Below are 15,598 nucleotides of genomic sequence, written 5' to 3'. Positions count from 1 at the left end.
AACGAACCAATTACATGATGGCAATTGGACTCCCTTATTGGTCCGGCCACCCCGCTTATTGGTCGAGATTACTCCAGATCGTCCACTGATCTAGCTATTGACTAATGAAACGGCTAAATAAGCGTTCTTGAACTCCGTTATCGGCCGAACCAGTCGAGCCACCCCACTTATCAGTTAACCAGTTAATATAATTCCAGATATGTTAAATATACTGATCTGTTTGGTAAGGTGGTATTTATATAAGTTTTAATATATAAAACAGAATTTTGACGATGAAATCCAAACGATTACAGAACGGGAATTTAACAAAATATTGTAATCATTAAATTTGATTAATAATTTTTGAACTATAAACATCAGTCGCCTGACTGATTTGACATACCCTAGATCCGCCTCTGGAGTGACTCAAGAGTTATTTGCTGTATCCCACTATACGCTCAATGTATACAATTCCTTTTCCCACACCGGAGTGGAGACTTTATGAATAAAACAAAATGTTTTTAAGCTTGATGTTAAATGTTTTGTAGTTTTATAAAAATTACAAAAATTATCTGAGCTGATTAACATTACGTCAAAATGATATTAAACATTAACACATAACACGTGTCAACGATTAGCCACATATCTTTCACTAACATTTTGTGAAGCCAATGCGTTCAAAAGTCATTAGATAAAATCACAAAAACTTATGAATAAAATTAAACATTCGCTTTATTTTACAAGTGCTGCAACGAAGGGGAAATTTACGAGCCATACGAAAAATGGGCGATTTTAACTTACACACATTTTCTGATCATAGTATGCTTTGTTATGGTAATAAATGGGCTGTGAAAACACTACACTGTAGTGCCTTAAAATGAGAAAAATACGCGTGCTGTTTTGCGTGTGTGTTGAAATAGTACTAAAAACGTAGCTATGTTAAATTCACGTGTAAATAAAGCACAAAATTTTAAGAATTTAACTTTGCATTTTAAAGGCAATTCCATGTTTTAATTTAGCTACCACCATCTGCAATTGAGTGTTACCATTTGCATTTTTAATATACATCAAAATTAAAATAGATTATTAAACACACAATCACAAAAAAACTTATAAGTTTTTTTGAAAAGGTAATAACACATTAGCTTACTACGCAAGATTCACTCGTCTGTAAGCATAAAAATTCAAAAGCTCCTTACAACTGTAGCTACGATAAGGATGTACTACCATAAAAATTCTGTACCCCTGTCAAATGAGCATTGATCTGCCGACTTGAAATAAAAATAGTTTCGCGTTGTCTTTATTTTACCAACCAATTGCTGTGATTAGAATGAACCGAGCAACAGATAAACAAAGCCTATAAGTAATTATACTAATCCGATCTAAATGCAAGTGCAGTATATTGTACAAGTTCCTGGTATCTTTCGTACGAAACCTTCTGGGTGAAAAGGTTTGAAAGGATGAAGGACGAAGGGATGAAACCTTCTCTTAAATCTTTGACGATGGAAGGCATCCTTTGCATATAATGCTCTAGCGATTGATGAATAAAACACAAAATTAAAGAACGTTTGCATCTAAGTAGTACGAAGTGATGGAAGTTAGTAAATAAACCCATTAAAAGTAAACGGAAGTGAAGAAGGCACTATTAACGCGAGTTATTTTGACATCAAGAAAGGGAAGTTTACCATATTTTTCTATTTTTCTTTCAAAACGATTGTTTGGGCATTATTGGCTGAAGGAATTGATACTGAAAGTATGAAAAATTTCCAAATTTTACGGTCTTAATTACCTGTTCTTAAAAAGCCTTAAAATTTTGGGTTATGATTAGGGTAAGACTAAAGTATAAATTGATCACTTGAACTAATTTATTCCGCAATACAAATCAAGTACTTAACCTAAAACGGAGCACTTAAACTAATTTATGTAGCAATGAAATAATGATAAACTAGCTATCACGTACACTACACCCTGCGCAGGGAAAAATGTAATCATTTATGTAAATGTGAAGCGTAACCTGGGTATTTGGTGTATATTCATTTTCGTCGGGGTAGCGGTCTATTTTGTTTAAGGCTGTTGATTGGTTTATAAGAAGAACATACGCTATTTATCTTTGCATTATTTTTGCAGGAGTTTGGTGTATTACATTATTGCATCTTGATTTTTAGTACAGGCAAAAAAGTAATTGTGCAATTACCCTTAACCATGCACGTGTACGCTTTTGAAAAAAAGTGAAAAAAAACCCAATTATTTTGAAAGGCAGAATTACTATTTAGGTAAATTTTTCTTAATAGGTGAACTTTATTCGTTTTATTTGGGAGGAGTAGGATAAATTTTTTGAATCGATTGAGATGTTTCGAGTTAAGAGCAATTTGACACGCCAAAAAATGTTTCACTTTTTCACCCTTTTCTTACCAAATTCCTCAGGAAGAGGTTCGAAGAGAAGTCATGGTGACCTTTTAACAAAGCTGCCCTATCAGGGAAGTAGGAGCTGGATTGGAGTAAATGGCTAGAACTGACTGAGGTTTTGTGAAAAGTTATTTCACACCCATGAAATGTCTCATATGGTCACTTATTTCTAACTTGAAGTGGTTACGCAACGAACCTTTCACTTTGTTTTTTTTTGAGATTGTTTTATAAATGCCTCTTTAATGATTGGAATTCGGAAAACATAATTAAAATCGGTCTTTCAAACTGTTTCTACACTCATCTAAAGCTGCGATTTTTGTCAACTTTTCTGGTAATTTTTTGATATTGCCGATGACGTAGAAACGAGTATTGCCTTCCAACATGGCGCATAGCATTACTAGCGACGACCTGCCGTGCAGTGGAAAATGTTGTGTTTCCAGTAGTTTGAACTAAATCAGTTGCGATGAAATACTCCACAAAGTAAAACAATAGCTATCCATCTGTCTCCTTATGAGAAGATCGACAGATCCTCAAAAGCGAATGTAGCGAGTGAATTTTGGTCCACAAACATAGACAAAATTTAGTCGTGTTTATGCTTGTCAATCTTTAGGAATTCGTATTATTGTATGAGTTATGAAGTCATAAAATCTTTATATCCGAAGCAGTGTTTAAAGAAAGATTTTCTGCCAATGATAAAAGGAATATGAGCATTATTGAAGAACAGTAAACTGATATATAACAAAGAGACGTCTTTTGACCATGAAGATTGCTAAGTGGTTTCATAATACGCGAGGAAAAATAACATGACCTAGAACGTGCAATTAATGAATTCGATTGAAAGCATTGTAAAGATCTGTTAAAGAAGATTTATACATAACCTTGACATTAAGGAGCATGTTTCAATAAAGGCAGCTTTAAGAAACAAACTACATTCATGACTAATCATAAGTTAGCAATTAAATTTGATTGCTGTTCCTCCAAATGCACATGCAATAGATCCTATACGATTTTTCAAACAAGAAGACTTTTTAAATTTAAAATGTTCAACAAACTATTGTAAACCTTGCGGACGAGCAATTCATATTTATATATTTCTATAACTACTCATGATATTGAAGAAATCTTTAATTTGTGCTGCAACAAACACTGCAAACAAGTTATACAAACACTGCAAACAAGTTTTTTAACATGCATTGAGGCATCACTATCACATAATTTTGTTAGCTGTTTACACACGTCTGATATGGAGTAGTGGCATTGTTATATATGGCATTGTTAAATTATTGCCAAAATCTCGATAACTCACAGTTGTTCATACGGCAAACTCACTCCAGCTAATGCAGATATTTCCAGGGGGGGCGCAAGGAATACCCAGAGGAGGGGCCAAGTTCCTCCATTGGAAGGGGGCAAATCTTTTTTCAAACAAAAATTTTCAAAAATTATCATCAATCCTCGCTTTAACTAAATCGTTGATACATATAGTTTGTTTAGAAATAATAATTTACATCTACATGGAAAATTAACACTATGTATTCCCCTAGTTTTGAGAACCACAACTAATATGCTACAATGGGGATGGATTGTTTTTCATATATTTGGTTGTGCCCAATTGATTTGTTTGAAATGAAATTTAATTTTAAAAGAAGTCAGTCTGACACAACTGAATATATGAATATCCCACCAATGACTGTTGTACTAACAGCCCTGCCAGTCGTGCATGCAATCCTGGGATATACATGTAATTGGCTATAAAACCTATGCATTAAGTAAAAGAATGCACCAGGTTTTCTAGTAATGTTGGATAGTAATAATCAAGTATCAATTATCTCCGTCAAAGCTTTATAAACACATTCGACATCTTATTTAACCTATACAAAGCTCTAATCAAAGTAAGATGAGGATGCATCAGTTATTAGATATACTATTATGTTTTTCTTGTTCAACTTAAATCTTATGTTTTGGCACTTAATCTTAATGTTATCCTGTTAAACTTTTTGGCTGGTGAGCTATTCTTTTTGACTGCATGTATATAATGAATCAGTGATGTACTACGAAATAATTTATAAACACAAGAGGCAATATAAATAATGCACGAGTAGGATATAACGGTGAATCATTTGATTTGATTGTTTCATGTTCAGAGATCAATTCTGCACTTGGGAAACCTAGCGTTGAACTTGTTCACTACGGTATTCTATTAACAGGAACAAGATTTTATAATATACAAAAGCAAAGCATCTAAACTATGTGTTTTTTCGTAATATATATACGTATACAGATCATAATATAAGTACGGTATTAAATTAAAGGACACATGCAAGCTAGAAAACAACTTTATTTTATTGTAATGCCTATAGCGTGAAAATAAGACGTACCAAGTTTCAAAGTCGTCCGCAAAATATTTAAAAAGATATTTAGGGTTATAATCGGTAAAAACACGATATTCGATGACCATTGCTAAAACGCCGTGAGATTGTTTAAGTCTGGGAACTGGGAAAGAGTGACGTAATAGTTGACATAAAAAAGCTTCGTTCTTATATCGTTCTACGACTTGCACGCAATTCTTGCACGACTTTCGGTAGTTTGCTATTACTGTTTTTTATGGATTCTTCTGAAGAAGAAGCCGATTATGATATTGTCGTCAATAGCAATGAGGTGCAACCTTACATGTTTGAGCCTTTGGCCAACGCGGAAGGTGGTCATAGTAATGACAATTTTTCGTTATCGGAAAGCGAAGATGAATACATTCACAGAATTGGAAATGTTGAATGGTTAGTTGCATTTTATTGATGCTTCATTGTTTTTCCCAAAGTAGAAAGAATGTTTTTATCTTTTAGGTGCGAGTGTGGCTTTTGTGTGGTCATGAGTACAGGACGGGAAAGTATATGTTGCCAAGAGGTAAACAACACTGATCCTCTGATACATGGCGATCATATTTGCATCACACAAGAGGAAGAGTTTGCCACAGTATGTACAAACGAAGCTGTCTTAAAAACAGCTATGGTCGTGTACACACATGACATTGGACCTATGCCTGAGAGTGAAGAAAACGAGTAAATATTACCTTAGAGTGTAATTACGTGTATGTCGACAAGTGTATAATGCCGATAAGTATCTTAGACAAAATTTTGTATCGTTCAGAGCATTACGCTACACGGCGTACCGACAGTGGACGGCTTGGGTGCATGGCAGGTTGGGAAAAAAGTACCGACTACCCATACCTTCTTTGCTGTGGACAAAATCCGGAAAGCATTTCCTTCGCCTTCTGGAGAATACAAAGGATTTGAATATGCTCAACACTACTGAATGGTAGGGCTTATGGCGTATGACAAAGTCTGTTCATTTGTAATTATGTTTATTTCATGTGGGACGTTATTTCTTTTTATTTATTAAAGCGAGATTTATGTTGCTTAATGGCTTCAGCTTTGCTGATTTTTGATTTGTGGTGAGTCAATGGGACAGGTATTTCTTTCACTCCAGCGACATCAAGAGCTTTGGAGAGTGTTGGATTAATGCGTCTGCAGTATAAAACTTCTTTCATCAAGTCCTTAACATATCCTGAAAAGCAAATCATTATTTATGTTGCACTTTGAGAAAAGGTAAGTTTATTTTTCTGTGCTAACCATAAGTGCTGTCAACTTTCACTGGTTTGATGACCCTTGTCCTTCTTTTGACTTTGAATATGCCACTCTCCAAATCAATGCCTCTTCTGTTTGCCCACCATTCTTCGTTTTCTGAGGTTTATTTCCATTCTCATTGAAATGAAGAGCAGCAATAAACAATCTACAAATGAATGTTAAGTTTATGTTTACAACTATTGCAACTTATTGCTTTTGCAATGATGACTTTTTAAGTAATCATACACTAGTCATAATTAGATTACCTTGCTTCCATTGATCTGTAGAAAAAATGGGTATGTTTTGGTGCAAAAAGAATCACCACTCGGTGGAAACCTTCGATGGATGAAGTCTGCTTCTGATAACTGAGTTTTCCAATATCTCTCATGAGATATTTGGACTCAACAATCGAAGACAGCTCAACATAAGCTTTTGAACCTAAGATCAGAAGTTAGTTAACAAAAAGAAAAAGAATGTTGATGTTACTTTGAAATTTATTTGCTTACAATACCTTTTTTTATCCACATTCTAGGCTCTAACATATCATGTTCACATTTTGGGAATACATCACTATGTCCGTCATGGATGTCACATATATGATTGAGAACTGACAACCACTTTGCCTTGACAAGTTCTTCATCACCATTGCTGGAAGCAGCACACCAGTATACATGGTTGGAAATTGATTGGGCCCAATCCGACAATAATTTGCAACCACTTTTTTTTGATGCTGCCAAAATTTTCTTTTTGATTCCTGTTGGAATTTGATTATTGATGAAATGTGTAAAAGGTTGGTTTGTTATGACAATCTATACCTTTTGCTACATGCCATACATCAAAGTAGTGCTCGATTTTTGGTCTTTGTTTTGACATGTAGGATTTGATTTGAGCATGTCTGTCTGTGGTCATTGACTTCACCTTCATCCCACTTTCATCAAACTTTGCCAGACATCTTTTTAATCCCTCAAGTTCCATTGCTCCAGAGTTCGTCACTTCATTGGACTGTGTAACATAATTATGTGAGTATTCTAACCATGTTTTATGTACAGTTGTTGAAGAATTGTTACCTGAAAAAGTTGTGTGTCTAAAATGTTGTTAGATTCCAAATCCATGCAGCTATATGACCCATACTTGGCACAATATCTAGGCAAATCACATCTTCCATCTCCTCCAAGGTTAATGTTTCTTTCTCTGATTGATTCTAGAAGATGCTTTTGGTTCATATGCCAAACATTTGAAACACTGGGTATCAAATACGCTGTTTGAATATTGCTATATGTGCGCTCTGACAGAAATTATATGCCTGAGTGACGAAGGAATTGAAGAGCTTTGCTGGGGCTACTACCACTAAACAAGATGCTGGCAGCAAAGACCAAGTTGCCCAAAGGCATTCGCCCATGCAGAGGTTGGCTATTCCAGTCTCGAACATAACCACAATGACATTTTGCTAGTACGTTAACCATACTACCAGTCGTTTTGGTCACAATGGAACAGCTTTCACCACAACATGGGCATTGACTCACTAACTGTCTCAGGCAACTATCAAACACTATGTATTTTCTCTCATTTTGAATGTCTTCCTATAACATAAAATTACCATCAGAATCAGAGAGAGATAAACTTAACGTTCTGAGAAACATAACAGAGAAAAGCAATGTAAAGAATAGTCAGGTGACTGGATAGTTGGTACTAACGTTGCATTGTCATTGTCGGATTCTTCATTTTCGCTTAACTCATTTGAACATTGAGAGTCTGATCCATTGTTGCTATTGCTCATCGTCGACGTGCTTTCTGTATCAGACCATACAGCGCTATCCTCAAAATGTTCAATTTCACATGACGTCGTCTGTGTGCTGTGATTTTTTGTTGAAATGAACTCAACCTCCGTACCTTAGCATAAAATTATCGTATTGCTGGATTTTTCACAAAAATCAAAACAGCCGAAATGGAAAGTCTATACCTCTACTTATCATATTTGGCACTTTTGTTTGAGTGGTTCTTGACCTTACGTGTTTTTGCGGACGGATTGTTATGGCTGCTTGGCATTTCACATTGCGCTTCTAAGGTACGTTAAGGAATTTTTTATGAGTTAAAATAACAAAGAAAAGATCAAACGACATTAGTCTGAATTAGTTACCACTGTATATGTTTGTGTTTCGCTGTCTACATATATTTTGACATCTTTCATCTTAGACAAACTTCCTTTGAGGTAAAGCGCACAAACATTTCGAGCCGATGTCGACACATCGTGGTCGTCGTCTACAAGAACGTCGTCAATAATCTAAAAATATAAATTTGTCTTCAATTTGGTAATGCTATATAGCTTAGTTTTTGATAAATGTAAACAAATATTGCTAACTATAACTATAATATTCACCTCTTGCCTTCGTCTCTTCTCAAATGCAGTTCTAACATTTGTTGGCTGCTTCCTTTTAGATGCTACACTTGTGGGTTCCACAGAGTATTCAAAAATCGTGGGTACAGCATCCTTCTTAAGGCGAAGCCGTCCTGCTGTCCATCCTACTGATTGCATCGCTTCAAAATTTTGCACGAAGCACGAACTCTCGAAATGTTGCGAGCACAATTTTGAGCTCTTTGTTGGCTTCCAATTTTTGCGTCGGATTTTTTCAATCCAAATATCTCGCATACGCTTGTTTTCGGGAAACGAAAAAAAAGAAACCTTTTGCTGCGTTTCGTGGTTCTTAGAAGAACCGTTTTTACAATTAAATGCGGCACAATAAATCATATTTTCAATGCTAAATTGTCGTGTTGTTAAGAAGTTACCAATATATTTTGAACAAAGCGCGCAATTGACCGCGTTTAGAGAATGTAAACTATACGTCACAACGACATCGGTAGCTGTCGCTAGCTCGTCGGGCATTTTCAATACGTTATCAGTAAAGCATCAACTTTAAACCTCCATATCTTCAAAAATATTTATCCTTTGAGTCTCAAACTTTGGTGAACTATTAGTTGGAGCTATACCTTCATGTAAAGTACAAAAATAACAATCCGAATTTTATGTTGCATGTGTCCTTTAATAAAGGATCTTTGTTAAAAAGACGATGACGATGGCTGAAGCGTATATATATATATGTAAATATACAAAGAGAATATGTTTCATGTTTTTGAATAATTGAATAGAATGAATCAAAACGAGATCAAAACAGCCCACATATATTTAAAAATCAATTTTTATAACTTTGCAAAAACCCAGACAGAAAACTGATAGCGGACAAGCGTCGTGGCCATCGCATTACCAAATTAAATCTCATGTAGCATTTGTATATCTGTTGTCTAATTACATTCGAAAATAAGTATTTCAGAGTAACTTTAATATTTTATAAATTTGATGTCGGATAGCTGGCGTGTATGAAGATTATTGCCGATGGTGAGAGGGCTCACATTACTTTAAACGAACGACACTAATCAACATTGGAAATTGCATTTTTTCGTTATTCCTTCCCCGACAAATAGTCAAAATTTTCTGCGACGGAGGCGGCTAGAATTCCTCAACAGGGGGACTCGCGCATGTTTGAGCTAGTATTATGAGTAAATTTGTCACAGAAGCAAATTTACGACACCAAAGAAAAATAAAAGAACACAGGCGAATTTAGAACCCTGTATGCCTTACAGGTACGCAGAGAAATTAGTGCTACTGGTATCAGACATTGAATATTGAGTGGGATAATTTGCATATATATTTGTTTGTTTAGCAAATTTTAACGATACCATTTTGGCGCCACGCTATTTCTGATATGTATATTTCTAGTAGCTGTGTTTAGCAACTTTGGAATTCTTTAAGCATGCTATTCCTTGAAAGTTACGCAAAGTTATAAAAATTGATTTTTAAATATATGTGGGCTGTTTTGATCTCGTTTTGATTCGTTCTATTCAATTATTCAAAAACATGAAACATATTCTCTTTGTATATTTACATATATATATATACACGCCTCAGCCATCGTCATCGTCTTTTTAACAAAGATCCTTTATTAATTCAAATACCGTACTTATATTATGATCTGTTTACGTATATATATTACGAAAAAACACATAGTTTAGATGTTTGCTTTCGTATATTATAAAATCTTGTTCCTGTTAATAGAATACTGATACGCTTGGTTAATGTCAATTATTCACCCACAGCCTTTAGAAAGGAGATTTAGAAGCGCATAAAATAACATAACTATCATAACACAGGAGCAGATCAACTGTTCATAAGTAAGCGTCAGATCTTTACTGTTAAAATTTTCCCAAAAGCATTTCAATTGGTAAGTCTTTATTTTTGAAAATTAATAATTTACTTTTAGAATCAATTTTTAGGGTATACTACATTCGCCAGACGCACATGTATAATTGACTTTAGTTATCTTAGGTTTATTGAGTGAATTTTAAAAAATACACTTATATTGCATGATTTTTTTGTCTTTTCTTGTGAAGTTGCTTATGATATATATTTCAATGCTATGTTAAGGTACCATATTTTAGCTGTTGCAAAGATTCTTAATGATTTATAACAACTCGTTTTCTTCGTAACGTAATGCTTGACTGCTTCTATATTTTGACTCAAAGCATAAGGCTCTGATGCTTTTATTCAATTCTAACAAAAATTTGCTTCTGTATTTTTAGTTATAGCAACACAAGAGGATCAGACATTATTTTTCAGGTAAAGTTTACAACTATACTTCAGACGGCTTCTATTTTAACTCATCATTAAAAGATTTATGGATTGAAACATTGTTAATTCTTGAACACGGAACATCACGTCTATTATTGATTATACTCGAAATTTTTTATGTGGTTTGTAGAATGCGGCTGGAACCATTCACAAAATGGATTTTTATTGTTATTTTCTTGATCTTATATGGTAAGCGGGTCTTTTATACTTCATTTTCAAAAAGTTGTAAGAAATTTTATGTGTCCAGATAGCGAGTTTTTAATAGACATGGAAATATAGCGAGTCTAAGCAGAACAAAAATTTATGTCACAAACTTTAATACTTTTTCTTTACTTCAGTAAATTCAAAATATAAACAAAAGTTATCTTTAAATGATTATTTCTGTGGAGGTAATTTCTATGTTCAATCAAGTAAAATATTCTGGTAATGCAAATAATTGTCTTTGTGAGACATGACATAAACAAACATTTCATTTTCCGTTCCAACTATAAAAACGAATTGAATCAGGAACAATTTATGTATTGATGTCATTATTGCATTGCAAAAATGAAAAAAGTTGCAATCTATAATAACTATAATCAACATCTGAAATAAATATTGCTTTATAAAAATAATACAATGTTATAAAATTAAATGTTTGTAGTGCATCTTTGTACTGTTTATCCATGTCCTACATATTTTCAATTTTGATATCAGTAGTGAATTAATTGCAAGTGAATCTGCAAAATTGGCCTAAGGAATTAAATCTGAAACTGCAAAAGTTGTCCAGTCTGTTTTTTTTAGTAAGGTAAAAAGGCGCAAATCCTTTTTTAGAAATTAGCTTGCAAGCGAGTCTCTTTGCTTCTTTATGTTTAATTTTATTCAATTTTATTCACAACCTCATATTGGCCATTTAAAATTGCGAAATGAATATATTTATGAGTAACGCAATTGATTTTATGCAAAAGCTTACCAAGATGGAATGTAACGGGTCAAGTTGTTTTCGACGTTGCATAGAGCTATAAATAATACGCCTAATATAATTTTCGCTGGAACAGATCTCCATATATATATACATTTGTTTTTTTTTCTTTCTGGAAGTAAAGCTACCAGATAAAAATTTCTTCTCTTCGGGATCAAAACAACGTTTTAAAAGTAAACGAATGTCAATTATCTAACTTAAAAATTAAGTAGCAGTTCGTTCTCTAGTCTTGAAAAGCTTTATGAATAAATGTCTAGTGCATGTCTAAAAGTGCGTTTACACATGAGATGCAACAACGCTCTCGTATTTTGGTACTTTCGTTTCCCGAACTGACAGAAAACATTATTAAAATTATTTTTAAATAATCATAATATGCTTGTTTCAGTAGCCAAAACACCTTATTTAACATTGAGAAAAAATCTTTAACTTGCCACAGATTTGCATACGATTTTTGAGTCACAAATTTCTGATGCTATTGCATGCGATTTTCCAAATATAGCAAGAACGACTCATATGGCGTCAGTGTCCGCCCGACAAATTGTTGTGTGTAAACGTACTTTAACTGTTATTAGATATTTAGTTGTGGATTCAGCTTTTCAGAACCCATTACTCTCTGATCAGTATCGGGTTGTTATTCATAATCTTTTGGCTAAGTTCATTTCCTTGTTGTGTTTGTATGTGAATGACTTTGTCTTAATGACAACAAATTTCGCAGTCATCTACTTGCATAGTATATTGAACTGGTCCATTCTGTGTCTGATGACACCAGGCTCCTCTTCTGTAGTTTACCAATTTGTTTTTGGAATACTGGATTACAGAGTCGTAAGCGCCGATACACTGCATGTTGGGCTTGAAATTCTTTCTGTTTTCTCTGGAGTTTTTTCTGCACTCTTTCATTCGTATCTGGATGTAACATGTCTAAACGAGATTGTGGTTTTCTGCTTATGAATATTTCTGCTGTCGAAATTCATCGGTGACAAAAGTGAAGCGTTGTTTCTCAATCTCCGCTCTCGACAATGCCTTGTTTGTTGGAAGCAGCTCAAGCAACTTTCAATAAGCATCTACAATTAATAGGAAAATTTTCTCCTAACATGGACCAGCCTATGTTATGTGAATCCTTTTAAAAGGTCTGCTGGGCCATATCCACAAGAGGAGTTTTTTGCTTATGTAACAGTTGTTATATATACATACTTTACTTTTCGATACTTTATCCATTTGTGGCCACCACACATACATAGATTATTGCTAAACTTTTTCTGTTGCACATTCTATTGTGAGTTTTATGCAACTCTTCTATTTCCGGACTTCTCTTTTTACGTGGAATCATTACTTTATCCTCCCTATAAGGTACAATAACCTTGTACGCTTCCTGTCTTCTATTAAAGTATAGTTGAATGTTATCATCTTAACACACATAAGGCCTCCCATGCTTGACAAATTTAAGACTTTGCAAGAATAATTTTGTTTTTATAACAAAGAAAAAACAAAACAAAGAAAGTCTTTGCTAAAGTATTTAGCTATAGGATTCTGGAGTGCAGTCAGATATCGTAAAATTCCGTCCACTGCGAGGTTTCCACTCGCTCCTTTGCCATCATTTGCAATCATGACTTTAAAAATTTTTTAACGAGATGCAAATAGAAATATTTAATTTCCTAATTTAGTCCTCCTAATTCATTATGTTGATGCTTACGACTCTCTTTTCTTATTTTTTTATTTTTTTATATGTTTGTAGCTAAGTAGACAATAAATTTTCATTAAAGCATTTATAAACATTGTGTACTCCACAGCAGTGCAATTAAGTTATTCATAATATAAACTAGCACTGCTAGCTTTAAAAATTTTTGTATTTTAGGTGTTACTGTCATTTCATCAACGATTTATCCAACTCCGACGATTTCCTACGGTGAGGACTGCTCACATATTTTGGAATTCTCATTAGTTATAGCTACTTTCTTTACATCTCCAAAACACACAGAACCTACGATATTGAAGTAATTTAAATGCAAATGAATAAATATATAAAATGGGCAAATTAAGGACTGACAATTCTTCAAGTTTTTTTTCTGAATTTATAGGGTACTCGTCAACAATTTCAGTGAATTCTTCTACACCTTCGAGCTTTTATCGTAAGTTATTACTTTTTTATTTTTATTCCGAATTTTTTTAATGGTTTTATACTAACAATTTATTAGGTAATGAACGTTGGATCTGATATTCACATAATTATGTAGGATGTAATATAAGAATATTTGAGTATTTGAATATTTGCATGAAGTTATAAATTTGCTTTTGCTGGTCTTTAAAGTATTTTTTATGTATAGCTCACTCGAAAATAATTTTATCATAGAAAAATGTAATAATTATTATTTTTAATAAACATTTAATCTTTAAAAACAGTTTCTTAGAAATAAATTTCTCTTAAGAGCGGGGCATCAACATCTGTTCTAATTCAACAATCAACTCAACGACAGGATCTATCATATCTCCAAACTATCCGAATGGCTTTGGAAGCAGGACCTGTATCTTAACAATCAGGCAACCTTTAAACTTCGCAGTGAAGTTCAATGTTTCGTATATAAATTTAAAACATATAAAAAATGGTAAGTATGTTTGACTATTGTTCACTGATGAAGTATGAATAAACTACCGATTAAATAAATCTGTTAAAAAATTGACCAAAAGTTTACAAAGTAGCCAAAACTCATTCACTTTTATATTAATTTTGCATTACTACATTGTCAGACTTTACTGGAAATTCATTACTACCATTTATGTTTGGTCCTTTTGGCATCAAAATAAGCAAAATTAAACTTTCATTGATATAACAAGATAAATGAATTTAACAGGTAACCAAAAAATATGTTTGGATTCCATTACTATATCTGGTGGAACATCAAAACAATTCTGTGGCAACGAGACCTCTTTAACATTTACACCATATACCAATGTTGTAACATTGACATTCAGATCAAGTGGAACGGCACCTATGGAAGGATTTAATCTTACATTTACAACTTTCTATCGTAAGTATGTAACGGTGCTTTATATACCAATGCACACCATACAAAAACAAAAATAATGATACAAAATTGTTTGCAAAAACAAATGTAGAGTTTTACCATAAAGTTGTTAAAAGACAAATAAGAATACAAAATTAGTTAGTGTAACTAAAATGTGTTACAGCCCCCAAGCAAATGCAGCTACATGATCTATCTTAACTTAAAAGAATCATTTTTTTAATCTAAGGCTTTTCACGTTGTTCCAGTTTAATTGTAACACAAATGAAACGAAATATCTCTTGACTCCAAGCCTCTGTAGCTCTGTTGACAAAAAACCCTGCAATTTTTTTTATCTATGCATAATTTATATTGAGCATTATTTTCGATTATTTATTATGAATTATTTGGGAAAGTAAATACTTCACTCATTGCAATCGCTTTTTCATATATCTACTGTTTACCTTTGTCTAAATCAATCAAATGTAAATTTTTGACGAGACTTTCCATAAATAATTGGCTAATTATTAAAAAATACAATTTCATAAGTTCTCTAAAAACAACAAACTTGAGTTTTCTATGACAAAATTGCTTTTATCTTTAACAAAATTGACAATGACAGTGTCAAAAATTTTATGTGGGTTGATTTTGTTACTACTTGCAACTACAAAGAAAAATTGATAATCTAGAAATTTAAATAAAAACTAAAAGAACTAAACAAATAAAAATCTTATGGAAGAATCTTTCTATCACTTCTTTTTTGCAAAAAATGTGCCATAGTAATATTTGCAAAATTTGGTCGATAATTTGTTAAAGAATATTGTCATTCGTATTTCATATTCGAAAAAATATTTTTAAAATTAACTGTTTTGAAAAATTGCTTCGTGCCCACTTCGCTATATACTTACATGCACCACCTTTTCATTTTTATAAAACCATTATTTGTCCTAAATTATCT

General features: G+C 33.1%; 3 long non-coding RNA genes across 3 annotated transcripts; 2 read left to right on the top strand and 1 right to left on the bottom strand.

Moving 5' to 3' along the window:
* The first annotated feature begins 5,102 nt into the window (after positions 1-5,102).
* Positions 5,103-5,610, top strand: LOC124459513. The gene is made up of 3 exons (XR_006953684.1): positions 5,103-5,156; positions 5,223-5,438; positions 5,527-5,610. It is a non-coding gene; the product is annotated as an uncharacterized LOC124459513 (long non-coding RNA).
* Positions 5,611-5,612: 2 nt separating this feature from the next.
* Positions 5,613-5,817, top strand: LOC124459511. Its single transcript, XR_006953682.1, has 2 exons — positions 5,613-5,694; positions 5,781-5,817. It is a non-coding gene; the product is annotated as an uncharacterized LOC124459511 (long non-coding RNA).
* A 312-nt stretch (positions 5,818-6,129) lies between these two features.
* LOC124459512 lies at positions 6,130-6,401 on the bottom strand. Its single transcript, XR_006953683.1, has 2 exons — positions 6,269-6,401; positions 6,130-6,168 (listed from the first exon to the last, which is right to left on the bottom strand). It is a non-coding gene; the product is annotated as an uncharacterized LOC124459512 (long non-coding RNA).
* Positions 6,402-15,598: the final 9,197 nt, after the last annotated feature.

The sequence above is a fragment of the Xenia sp. Carnegie-2017 genome, unplaced genomic scaffold (genome assembly GCF_021976095.1).
Source record: "Xenia sp. Carnegie-2017 unplaced genomic scaffold, XeniaSp_v1 HiC_scaffold_13, whole genome shotgun sequence".
Classification (NCBI taxonomy): Eukaryota; Metazoa; Cnidaria; class Anthozoa; order Malacalcyonacea; family Xeniidae; genus Xenia; species Xenia sp. Carnegie-2017.
This window is presented reverse-complemented; position numbering and strand designations above follow the sequence as displayed.